We start from the raw sequence: 13,219 nt of genomic DNA, 5'->3' as shown, positions 1-13,219 counted from the left end.
AAACAAAAAGAGCAACTCATGAGGCTACTTGGGAACAGGGCATTCCAGGCAAGGGGTTGGGGATTGTCAAAGAGTTCAAGACATCTTACCTCCAAGCTACCTTCAAGTGGAAACACTATTGGTTGGCACTCCTAGTATTAAGTATAGTATAGCCGTGGATGGAACCTGCAGAAGGATAATACAAGGTGCATAGACTTGCAAATTTAAGTATATAGACTTAGAATATTGTTGGAAAGTTTGAATGGAGGAGTCACCCAGCTGGCTTAGGTGTTCAGAAGAAGGGCTGCTAATTTGAAAGTCACTGCTGTAATCAAGGGGTGAGTCTGTGCCCCACGATAGGCAAGAGGGAGAAGGCCAGGAGCGTTGAGGGCAGAGATGGAGGAGGATTTGCTGGCATAGTGGATATGGGGTGTAAGGGATGCATCAAGATCCATCCCTTCTTAGGGTGGGAAGAATCAGGAAGTCTGGTTTTGGGGGGGGGTTGTTTTGGTTTTTCAAGACAGGGTTTCTTTGCATAGCTCTTGCTGTCTGGGGTCTTCGTAGACAAGGCTGGCTTCAAACTCACAAAGATCCGTCTGCCTTTTGTCTCAAGTGGTGAGATTAAAGGTGTGTGCCACCACCAGCTGGCTAGGAATTCTATATTTTTATATTTATTGGTTTTTCAAGACAGGGTTTCTCTGTGTATCCCTGGAACTTGCTCTGTAGACCAGACTGATCTTGAATTTAGAGATCCACCTGACTCTGCTTCCTGAGTGCTGGGATGGAAGGCACGTGTCACCATGACCCAGCCAGAAATTCTATTTTTAATATTATTTAAAGACACCAAGAGACTGTAGGAAAATGAGTGAATCTGCAACTGGTTCCTTACCTGGACACCAAAACATGTGCTGCTGGTGGTCACCTAGCACTCTGGGGACTGGCCCGGGAGAGGGAGCTAAGGTGTGGGTGAGTAGAGAGGACAAGGCAGGAGTCCACCAGTAAAACCTGGAGGAGAGAGGCAATTGAGGCTTCAGTCCACTTTCTGCCATTTGACTTTTCTCCTTCCCTCCGTCCTTGTCATAGTTTGCTTTCTGTCCCAATACAGCCATCACGTCCCTTGTACCACCTTCCTCCCAGGCTCTGGAGTTTTCTTCCTTTTTTTTTTTTTTTTTTCTCCAGTATTGGGAACTGAAGCCAAAGCATCATTGATTTGCCTTTGAGCTATGTCCCCAGTCCTATAAAAGGAGTTCAGACAAACCACCTCCCCACTCAAGTCACCTGAGAAGACCCAATACCCTATTATTGTCTCCAAGGCAGCATTCTCCTGGATGTATTTATTTATTTATTTAGAGACAAGGTTTTTATGTGTAACAGTCCTAGGTGTCCTGGAACTCAATCTGTAGATCAGGCTGACCTTGAACTCACAAAGATCTGCCTGCCTGCCTCTGCCTCCCAAGTGCTGGGAATAAAGTATACCACCACTGCCTGGCCCTCCTGAACGTCTTTAAATATTGGCCTTTTCGTTTTTCAGGGCATCCTAGGTCCTCAGTCTGGTCAGAGGCTTAGAGTCAGACCAGCTTGGCTTTAAGCCCATTCCTTGCTGCTGACTGGCTTTGTTACTGAACACTTCTCATTTCTTTTTTGGATTTTTAAATTATGTATACAACGTTCTGCCTGCATGTATGCCTGCAGGCCAGAAGAGGGCACCAGATCTCATTACAGATGGTTGTGAGCTATCATGTGGTTGCTGGGAATTGAACTCAGGACCTCTGGAAGAGCAGTAAGTGCTCTTAACTTCTGAGCCATCTCTCTAGATTCCCTCATTTCTCCCTCCCTTCCTCCCTCTCTCTTTCTGGCAGTTAACATCTCTAAGACTCAATTTCCTTACTTGTGAATAAGATAGCTGCAGGACCTGGCAAGGAAAGGTCCCTTCCTTGTCCCTGCAAACATCCTTCCGTTGTGAGGGTGCTTTCTATTAACACCTCACTAACCATTCCCTGAGGGTTAAAGAAGCCCTTGTCCATTCTCTTTCTGACTTCATAGACAGGGATATTAATCCCTAGTCTCACCCACGTCTGGAGTGTCTCTGGCAGCTCTTCCCACCTGCCCCCTGGATAATCTCTCTCTCAACACAGGATCTCTTGTAGTCCAAACTGGCCTCAATTTTGCTATAGAACTCAGGCTGGCTTTGAACCTCTGATCTTTCTGCCTCTACCTCTTAGGTGCTAGGACTTGAGGGTGAACCAGCACACCCTACTTAAGTCCTTCCCCTTTTCTTCCCTTTCCTCTAATGCAGCCAACCCCTCCAAACACCTACAGCCCTCCTTAGACACTCACTCTCCTGCTTAGTGTTGTTTTTAAGTTCCAGGAACTAGGGAGGGAAGGTTGAGTGTGTGTGTCTGTACATTGTATGTGTCTGTGCCTCTGTGTGTGTGACAGGACTCCCTCCCCCTGGAGAGGTATGGTGTGGAAGGAGAATCATGGTGAGAGTCCCCCAAGTTCCCAAGGAAAATTCTATTTTAGCTTTCTCACCTCTATACCCTGTGCTTCATCCCTGAACATACCAGGATTCCTTCCCTAGTCTTCAGCTCTGCTCCTCCCCCCCCTGCCTCTTGCTTGCCCCAGGGCCTCCCCTCTACAAGTTGTTTCAGAAGTCACTCTCCTTCCTGTTGGCATCACCCCACTCCCGGGACAGGCTGGGCCGCTGGGCTCCTGGCTCCCCTGGCCTCATGCCCACATTGAGTTTAACCAGCTGTGCTGGGATGCCCTTGAGCATTCCAGCCCTCTCCACAGCATCTATTCTTCTCTCTCTCTCCTTCACTTGGGTAACACAGGACACCCCTGTTTTTGTGAGGCTCAATTAAAAGCCTGTTAGGGAGGCTGCCTGTTCATGCCTCTAATCCCAGACCTGAGGAAGCTGAGGCAAGAGAATGGTGAATTCCAGCACTAAGGTGCACAGTGATGTCTTGTCTCTCAAATTTAGTCTTCATATCACAGATCAGCAACATGGCCCTTCTTCTTTTGGCTTAGTTTGAGTAGTAGGGTTTGAATGTGCTAGACAAGGGTTCTACTGCAGAGCTACCTTCCATGACTTCTTCCTGAGTTCTGGATTTTATGCTCTCTCTCAGAAACCCTTTTTCCTCCTCTTGATGATTCAGGTCCCAGCTTAGATTGTGACCACCTTCTCTCATTCCACATGGATGACCTGGGCACCTACTGAGGACTTCCACCATCCCTGCCATTCCCTCTGTTGCCTACACATCCACCTTCTTTTGAAGACAGGGTTTCACATAGCCCAGGTTGGCCCCGAATCTATTATGGAGCTGAGGGATGAGCTTTAACTTTTTTGCTTTATTCTATTATCTTATGTATGTGGATGTTATTCCTGTATGTATATTTATCTGGTGACCAAGAAAGCCAGAAAACTCATCGCACAGCCTGGAACTGGAGTTACAGGTGATTGTGAGCCACCATATCAGTGCTGGGAATTGAACTCAGGTCCTTTGGAAGACCAGCTGGTGCTCAAAACTGCTGAGCCATCTCTCCAGCTGCAATCTTGAACTCTTGATCCCCTCCCTGACTCTGCCTCCAGGTCCTGGGATTTCAGGAGTGTGCCTCCACTGTAGTGCTGGGATTTCAGGAGTGTGCCTCCACTGTAGTGCTGGGATTTCAGGAGTGTCCCTCCACTAGGTAGGGCTGGGATTTCAGGAGTGTGCCTCCATGAGTAGTGCTGGCAAGCAAACACAGGCTTCCTCTTGCTAGGCAGTTGCTCTTCCTACTCAGCTACATTCCCAGCCTCTTTCATCACTCTGTTGGCTCCCCGCGGCTGGGAATTGTACTTTCTCGCCATTGCTGTTAGGACAGCAGACTCAATGCACAAATTCCAACTTGTCCCTTATCTGACACCACCACTGAACTGGGTACCCAGCTCAAAGCAATTTCAGAGAGGTGTTTCAGATGCTAATGCCAACAACCTCTGTCAGGGCAGCTGTACCTCTGGGACCCAGTAAGTTTCCATAGTTGGAGTGGTGGTAAGCAGAGGTGCTATAATGGATCTCAGAGGGGAGAGCAAACTCCTAGGATGAGGGGACATCTGAGCTGAAGCAGGCAGAGATTTGAGGTCCCAGCACCGTCTTTTCCATGGTGATGCCTCCTGTGGTAGCCTGAGCAGGGTTCTCCCAGGAGCTAAGACCCAGTCCTAACCCTCTGGGACCTGTGAATGTGACCTTGTGTGGAAATAGGGTCTTTGCAGATTGTTAGGATTTAGGCTTTTCTCTCTTGAGTTTATGAGTTAAGCTGGTCCCCAGTGTGGGCCTTTGAAGGGGAAGAACCAAGTGTAAGGTAGGTAGGTAATTAGGCCATGGGGGGGAGGGCACTGTCTAGAAGGAATTAAGGCAGTTCTCTTGGGACCCAAGTGTTACTGCTTGGGTGTTGTTATGAAAGAGCAAGGGTGACTCCAAGCTGGTCTGTCTGGCTTCCTGTCATGACGGGTGACTCTTTTTTTTTGGTTTTTCGAGACAGGGTTTCTCTGTGGTTTTGGAGCCTGTCCTGGAACTAGCTCTTGTAGACCAGGCTGGTCTCGAACTCACAGAGATCCGGGCCTCCCAAGTGCTGGGATTAAAGGCGTGCGCCACCACCGCCAGGCTTTTTTTGTTTTTCGAGACAGGGTTTCTCTGTGGCTTTGGAGCCTGTCCTGTAGTGCACCACCACCGCCCGGCTGGCCTTTCAGGCTCTATATTAAACTTTGTCATTGTAACCAATGGACCCCACAGAAAGAGTTTGATTGGCTCATGATTCAGAGGGTTCAGCACGAGATCCCTTATCCCACGTGCATGATCCAAACATTATGGAGGTGTGAGAATGGGAGAGGCTGTTGTTACCTCTTGGAAGACAGGATTTGGAGACAATGGCAGACAAGAAGAGGCCAGGTCAAGATATCTCCCCATGGACACATTCCAGCGATGACTTCCTCTAACTAGGGGCTAACCCCCCTCTGTCCTCCACGTCCCAGTAATTCCATTATATGAATCTGATCCCTTCATGAAGTCAGAGCAATCAAGATACCTTCATAGGTCAGGCAGTGGTAGCACATGTCTTTAATCCTAGCACTCAGAAGGCAGAAGCAAGCAGATCTCTGAGTTCAAAGCCAGCCTGGTCTATGTAGTAAGTTTCAGGACTGCCAGAGCTATACAGAGAAACCCTGTCTTGAAGAAAAATAAATAAAACTCTTCTTGGTTTTGAGACAGGGTCTCACTAATAGCCTTCACTGGCCTCGAACTGTGTAGACCAAACTGCCAAGCTGGCCTCAAACTCACAAAGATTCACCTGCCTCTGCCTCTCAAGTCTTGGGACTGTAGGTGTGTACCACTGTGCCTGGACCCTTGGTATTTTTTCTTTCTTTCTTTCCTTTTTTTTTTTTTGAATTCCCTGTGTAGCTTTGGAGCCCATCCTGGAACTTGCTCTGTACACCACGCTGGCCTTGAACTCAGAGATCCACCTGTCTCTGCCCCCAAGTGGTGGGATTAAAGACACGCATCACACCGCCTGGCTCCATTGGCACTTCTTAATCTAAACTGACCACCGACTCTGGACTGACAGTTAGGGAGCCAGCGTGGGACCGACCTCGGCCGTCTGCGTGTGTGTCACAGTTGTGCAGCTTAGTCTGTCTGTAAGGCTCCTAGCAGTGGGGTCAGGGCCTGTCCTTGGCACTTGGACTGGCTTTTGGGACCCCAAGCCCCAGGCTAGGTTGCCTGGCCCAACCTTAATGCAGGGGGAGGAGCTTTGTCCCGCCTCAACTTGTTGCCTTGCTTTGTTGACTCCCCTGGAAGGCCCGCCCCTTTCTGAATGGAGTCAGAGGAGGAGTGAAGTAGAAGGGGGGTGGGGAAGGGAACAGGAGGAAAGGAGGGAGGAAAAATTGTGGTTGGTATGTAAAATAAATGAAAAAAATTTGGCCGGGCGGTGGTGGCGCACGCCTTTAATCCCAGCACTTGGGAGGCAGAGGCAGGTGGATCTCTGTGAGTTCGAGACCAGCCTGGTCTACAGAGCTAGTTCCAGGACAGGCTCCAAAAAACCACAGAGAAACCCTGTCTCGAAAAACCAAAAAAAAAAAAAAAAAAAAAAAAATTTAATAAATAAATTGGCAATCACAATTAACCAGCAGCTTCCATCCCCAGTGCTAACATACATACAACTGCAGCATTTAAGTATGAACTAAAGGAACTTTCCAAAACACCAGCCACCAATAATTTCAGTAAACAGTAAATGGACAACTATATAGATGTAATTAAGAATCTTTTTATCATTATTTTATTTTGTTCCTAGACTTATTTATTATGTATGCAGTGTTCTGCCCATATGTATCCCTGAAGGCCAAAAGAGGGCACCAGATCTCATTACGGATGGCTGTGAGCCACCATGTGGTTGCTGGGAATTGAACTCAGGACCTCTGGAAGAGCAGCCAGTGCTCTTAACCTCTGAGCCACCTCTCCAACCCCATAATTAAGAATCTTTAACTAACAGACAGTAGTGGTGCACACCTTTGATCACAGCACTGGGGAGGCAGAGGCAGGCAGATTTCTGTGAGTTTGAGGCCGGCCTGGTCTACAGGGCGAGTTCCAGGACAGGTTCCAAAGTTACAGAAAAGCCCTGTCTTGAAATACCCCCCCCCCAAAAAAAAAAGGAAAGAAAAAGCTTGAGCTAGCCAGGCGTGGTGAGGCATGCTTTTAATCTTACCCTCAGGAGGCAGAGGCAGGTGGATCTCTGTAAGTTTGAGGCCAGCCTGGTCTATATAGTGCATTCCAGAATAGCCAGATCTATATAAAAAGACCCTGTCTCAAAGAACGGAAGGGAAAGGAAGGGGACGGGGAGGGGAGGAAAGAAAAGGAAGATAATTTATTTATTTATTTATTTAGGTGTTTTGAGACAGGGTTTCTCTATGCAGCTTTGGAGCTTGTCCTGGAACTCACTCTGTAGACCAAGCTTGCCTTGAATTCCCGAGCGCTGGAATTAAAAGTCATGAGCCACAAACCAAAGTACTTATTCTTCCATAAGACCCAAGATCTGTTCCCAGCACCCAAATTAGGCAGCTCACTACCACATGTGACTCCATCTCCAGGGAATCTGATGCCTTCTGGCCTCTGGAGCTACTTGCATACATACACACACGCACACACATGCACACAATAAAAAAATTCTTTAGCTGGGCGCACGCCTTTAATCCCAGCACTCGGGAGGCAGAGGCAGGCGGATCTCTGTGAGTTCGAGACCAGCCTGGTCTACAAGAGCTAGTTCCAGGACAGGCTCCAAAACCACAGAGAAAACCTGTCTCGAAAAAACCAAAAAAAAAAAAAAAAAAAAAAAAAAAAAAAATCTTTAGGTGCTGGAGAGATGACCTAGCAATTACAAGAGCATAACATAAAAGCGAATCTTTGGGACTGGGGAGCCAGATGTCTCAGTGGTTAAGAGCACTTGTTGCTCTTGCTGAGGAGGCCAGGTTCAAGTTCCAGCACCCACACTTCAGCTCACAAACACAGAACTCCAGTTCCACATGACCGTCATGACACCTTCTTCTGCCCCCACAGACACCAGTTACACGCATGGCACACATATATACATACAGGTAAAATATTCGTGTAAAGAATAAAGAATAGAGAATAAAATAATAAAGAATAAAATAATAAATTAATTTTTAAAAAAGGTAGAGGCAAGACTGAAACCAGACAATTTCCAGCCAGGAGACACCGAGGAGAAAATACAGAGCAGGCCCTTCCTTATCACCTCCCAGAGGAACCAACCTTGCCAGCACCTTGACTTTGGTCTTCTGACCTACAAACCCTGGATATTGTTTGTGGGACATTATCACCGTGCCCACAGGAACTAGTACATTCCAGAGCTGTTTCCTTAGCCCAATTGTAAGATCCTCCTTCCTGCTTCCTAGCCTCCAGCAACCCCTCCAGTGCCAGATATTACATCCAGCCTGTGGCCACCCATTGCCACAGGGTCTAGTGTCCCTGCCTGTACAGGTCTCTGTCTGGCACTGGACGGTTAAATCTTTTTTTAAAAAATATTTATTTATTTATTATATATACAATAGTCTGTGTACATGTATGCCTGCAGGCCAGAAGAGGGCACCAGACCTCATTACAGATGGTTGTGAGCCACCATTTGGTTGCTGGGAATTGAACTCAGGACCTTTGGAAGAGCAGGCAATGCTCTTAACCGCTGAGCCATCTCTCCAGCCCCAGGACAGTTAAATCTTGTAGAAGTGATGGCGTGAGGTCCCCAGGGAGCCAGCTTCCACACTTCATCTCTAGAAAGCATCTCTGATCATGTAGGTCTGGGTGCTGAGTGTTCAAGAAGGATGAGAAGCCTATGTCACAAGGAAGCCCAGCTTGCCAGCTGAGGGATCACACTGGAGAGGTCATCCAGTATTCCTCACACAGCGACTGAAGCCCTGGCCAACAACACTTAGATTTCATGGGAGATTCCAAGTCAGGGCCACTCAGTTGAAACTGTTCCTGAATGCCAAACATGCTAAGTGTGGGAGTTTTAATGAAATCTGTCCCCACAGTCTTGGCATTTGAACACTTGGTCCCAGATGGTGCTGTTTAGGGGAGGTTTCGGTGGTGGGGTCTTGCTGGAGGAAGCATGTCACTGGGTGTAGGCTTTAAAGGCCCCACCCTTCATCTAGTTCACTCTCGGTGCTTCATGCTTGCCATCAAAGACATGGATTCTCCACTGCCTACTTCCTACCTCAAGCCTGCACTTGCTCCTCCTGGAACCACAGCCCAAATGAAGTTTCCTTCTGTTCTTTTGGCCATGGTGGTTTTTGCTTGTGTATGGGTGGAGTAGGATGTTTTACCTGTGTATAGTCTGTGCACTTGCATGCTTGGTGCCAGATGAGGTCAGAAGAAAGCACTGGGTCCCTTGTAACTAGGGTTACAGATGGGGTTGTAAACCACCGTGTGGGTACAGGGAACGGTCCCTGCCTTCTGGAAGAGCTATCTCTCCAGTCCCAGCCATGGTGTTTCTGTATATCAACAGAAAACCAAGTGATACAGTAACACACAGCTGTAATCTCAGCACTTGGGAGGCGGGGGCAGGTGGATCAGAAGTTCAAAGTCATTCTCAGCTGTGTAGAGAGTTGGAGGCCAGCATGACTACATGAAATTGTCTCAGCTGTGGAGAGAGTTTGAGGCTAGCCTGGCTACATGAAATTGTTTCAAAAGTCAAAGCCAAGGACTGGTGAGGTGGCTCAGAGGACAGATGTGCTTGGGGAGCAAGCCTGATGACCTGAGTTAATCCCAGAACCCACAACGGGAGGAGAGAACCAACTCCAGAAAGTTGTCTCTGGCCTCCAGATGTTTATTGTAGCCCACAGGTACATCTTTCTCTCACACACAAAAATAAGTAAATAGCTGGGGTGGTGGCGCACGCCTTTAATCTCAGCATTTAGGAGGCAGAGGCAGGCAGATCTCTGTGAGTTCGAGGCCAAGCTGGTCTGCAGAGCAAGTTCCAGGAGAGCCAGAGCTAAACAGAGAAGCCCTGACTGGAAAAACAAATCAAAACAAACAAAATCTGTCCCTGCTTTTTCCTAAGAAAAACAATAAGTGGCAGATGACACAGGTGCACTGGGAAGGCCCTGGGGCCAAGCCTGGGTAGCCACTGTGTCTCCAGAGCCCAGTTATGGCTATGACTGAGGCCAGAGCAGAGGCCCTTGGGCTCAGGAAGTGGAACTGAAGACAAGGAGTGGATCCTCATCACCAGGCTGGGCCACCTGGATTAGGACAGGAACCCTGGAGAACGACCTTTCTCCTTCCTCATTGAGGGATCTGAGACTATATTACCTTTTTCCCCCCAAGAGTGTACGTTGAGGTTGAGTTTTGTTTGTTTTGTTTCCAGCTAGAGAGATGGCTCTGTTGGTGACTAAGAGCCAGGCCTGTTTTTCCAGAGAACCTGGGTTCAGTTCTCAGCATCTACAATGGGGGGCTCACAGCCACAGACAACTCCAGTTTCAGAGGATCAGATGTGCCTCTGATTTCTCTGGGCACCCACACTCATTTACATTTACAAACACATTACACATACATGTAATTAAAAATTAAAAAAATCTTAAAAAATAACATAAGACATTATTATGTCTGCATGAGTTTGTGTGCACCACTCTGAGGTGGTCAGAGTGTTGGGTCTTCTAGAACTGGAGTTACATATGGTCCTAAGCAGCTTGATGTGGGTGCTGAGAACCCAACCCAGGTTCTGTGGGAGAGCTGCAAGTGCTTTAATAGCTGAGCCGCTCTCCAGCTCAGGGATGAGGTTTTTATTTTATTTTGGTTTTTCAAGACAGGGTTTCTCTGTAGCTGGGATTAAAGGCGTGTGCCACCACCGCCCAGCCCGGGATGAGATTTTTTTTTTGTTTTGTTTTGTTTTTTGTTTTTCGAGACAGGGTTTCTCTGTGGCTTTGGAGCCTGTCCTGGAACTAACTCTTGTAGACCAGGCTGGTCTCGAACTCACAGAGATCCGCCTGCCTCTGCCTCCCGAGTGCTGGGATTAAAGGCGTGCGCCACCATCGCCGGGCCCGGGATGAGATTTTAAGGAACATACCTGTTGTAGAAAATTAGTTTAAGATGTGTTACATTTGTTTATGCTGTAGAACATTTGTTTAAAGATGCAAAGATGTGTTGCATTCTTTTATGCTACATTTGTTTAACTCTTTGAAGCTGTGTTACTTTGCCTAAAATACCTGATTATTCTAATATATAGCTGAACAGCACAAGCTTGGGAAATTTCCAAGTAGCCATGCCCACTTAGCTCTGCTGTGGCGGGAGTGGGGGTTTACAAAATACCACTTAGTAGGTGAAAGCAAGCCAAGGGGTGGGAGACATGTGGGGCACCAGATGAAGACGGACGCTAGAAAGAAATCCCACAGTGGCTCAGAACTGAGTATAATAAAGGGTTATTTATTTAGGGGTAGATTCACAGATCATAGTCCTCTAAAAGAACGGGAAACACGAACTGAATCCAGCAGCCGAAAGAGAGAGGGGGCGTGTTTTATCAGCATTTATAGTATAAGAGGCCACGCCCAAGTGGGCGGGTAATTTAAAGGCTAAAGGATTTCCTACAGCATAGCAAGATAGGAGAAAGGATTGAGGGGGCTGGGAGGCAGAGAGAATAAATAGAAGGAGAGCCGGGCAGTGGTGGCGCATGCCTTAATCCTAGCACTCAGGAGGCAGAGGGAAGTGGATCTCTGTGAGTTCAAGGCCTGCCTGCTCTAACAAGAGCTAGTTCAGGATAGACACCAAAGCTACAGAGAAGCCCTGTTTCAAAAAACTGGGGGAAAAAAAAAAAGGAGAAAAAGAAAGATCAAAGAGTGAGAAAAGAAGGGGCCACCCGCATAGCCAGACACTAATAAGAAGGAAAGAAAAGAAATACAGAAATAAAGACAAAACGCCAGAGGTAAAAAGTAGACAGAATAATTTAGGAAAAGCTTACTAGAAACAAGCCAAGCGAAGGCCAGGCATTCATAAGTAATAGTAAGTAAGTCTCCATGTGTGATTATTTGGGAGCTGGGTGGCAGGCCCCCCAAAGAGTCAAAGAGTCAAAACAACAACACTCGCAGTGATGAAGCGCATCAGACTGACCAGCAGACTGGGCTCAAGCTTGGGTTTCATTATTTTTGTTTTTCAAGGCAACTTGTCACCGCGTAGCCCTGGCTGTCCTGGAACTAGCTACAGGAGTTAGAGTCTCGGGAACTGCAGTTACGGGTGGTCGTGTGTTTGGAATTGAACTTGGGTCCTCTGGAAGGGCAATATGAGCTCTTTTTTTTTTTTTTTTTTTTTTTTTTTTGGTTTTTTCGAGACAGGGTTTCTCTGTGGTTTTGGAGCCTGTCCTGGAACTAGCTCTTGTAGACCAGGCTGGTCTCGAACTCACAGAGATCTGCCTGCCTCTGCCTCCAATATGAACTCTTAACCATCTCTGTAGCTCCAAGTCCAAGCTTTTTGTCGCCATTGGAGACTATACCAGTTGGGCGGGTGTTAATTCTAAGAAGGTAGTCAGAATCACTGGAAAGATCATCTTACCCAAACTTGCCACGGTCTCTGTGCGGAGAGGTTACTGGGGAACACAATGCAAGCCTTGCACTGCCCCATGCAAGGGATCAGCCACTGTGGCTCTGCTGGTGTGTCTCAGCTCTGGTGCCCAAGAAGCTGCTGTTGCTGTTGTGGTCATTGTATGTACTAGGTACACAGGTGTACAACAGGCCACCCCCCACTCCCCACCCGCACCCCCCACTCCTCACCCTCCACCCGAATGCCCACTCCCCACCCCCACTCCACCCCCACCCCCCACCCGGCCACGGGCTCTAGAGTGCTAGTGGAGGTGATGAGTAGCAGCTGGATTCCGGAAGCAGTCTCCATGGCCACTGTCAGGAGCCATGTGTTAGTCACTCTTTGTCACTGTGACTAGATACTGGGAGCAAACTAGCAAGGAAGATCTGTTTTGGCTCCTGGTGTTACAGGTCCTTACAGTTGGCTGGCTCCACAAGGCTTTTAGGCTTCTGTGAGAACATCATGGTGGCAGCGGGGCTGGTGGGGGAAATGAACATGCTCATCTGGTGGTGGCTAGGAAGAAGTGGGGGAGAGAAGAGGAGGGGAATGGATGGAAGCCAGGGACAAAGTATACCAGTCACGTTATGTCAGTGACCTCCTTCCTCCATCCTAGCCCCACCGTTTAATATCCTGCTTAGCGGAGACCTCATCAATGGGTCACCCATCCATGTCCCAGCAGGTTCTCAGTGCCAGCAGCTGGGACAAAGCCTTCAGCACAGTAATCTTTTTGGGGATACTTTATATGGTAACTATAACAACCGTGCAGTGTTTATCTAGTCTGTACTTCCTTTTCATGGATGGAAAGAAAGGTGAGCCAGAAGGGAGAGGTCCCAGTCTGAGACCCTTTAGCTTTTTGTTTGTTGTTTTTTTGTTTGTTTGGTTGGTTTTTGTTTTTGTTTTTCGAGACAGGGTTTCTCTGTGGTTTTGGAGCCTGTCCTGGAACTAGCTCTTGTAGACCAGGCTGGTCTCAAACTCACAGAGATCCACCTGCCTCTGCCTCCCAAGTGCTGGGATTAAAGGCATGCGCCACCACCGCCCGGCTTGTTTTTTTGTTTTTGTTTTTAAACATCATTTTTTTTTAAAATATTTATTTATTCATTATGTATACAATATTCTGTCTGTGTTACCAGAAGAGGGCA

This window comes from Chionomys nivalis, chromosome 8 (genome assembly GCF_950005125.1).
Source record: "Chionomys nivalis chromosome 8, mChiNiv1.1, whole genome shotgun sequence".
Taxonomy (NCBI): domain Eukaryota; kingdom Metazoa; phylum Chordata; class Mammalia; order Rodentia; family Cricetidae; genus Chionomys; species Chionomys nivalis.
The sequence above is the reverse complement of the archived record's forward strand: the minus strand, read 5'-3'. Positions refer to the sequence as shown.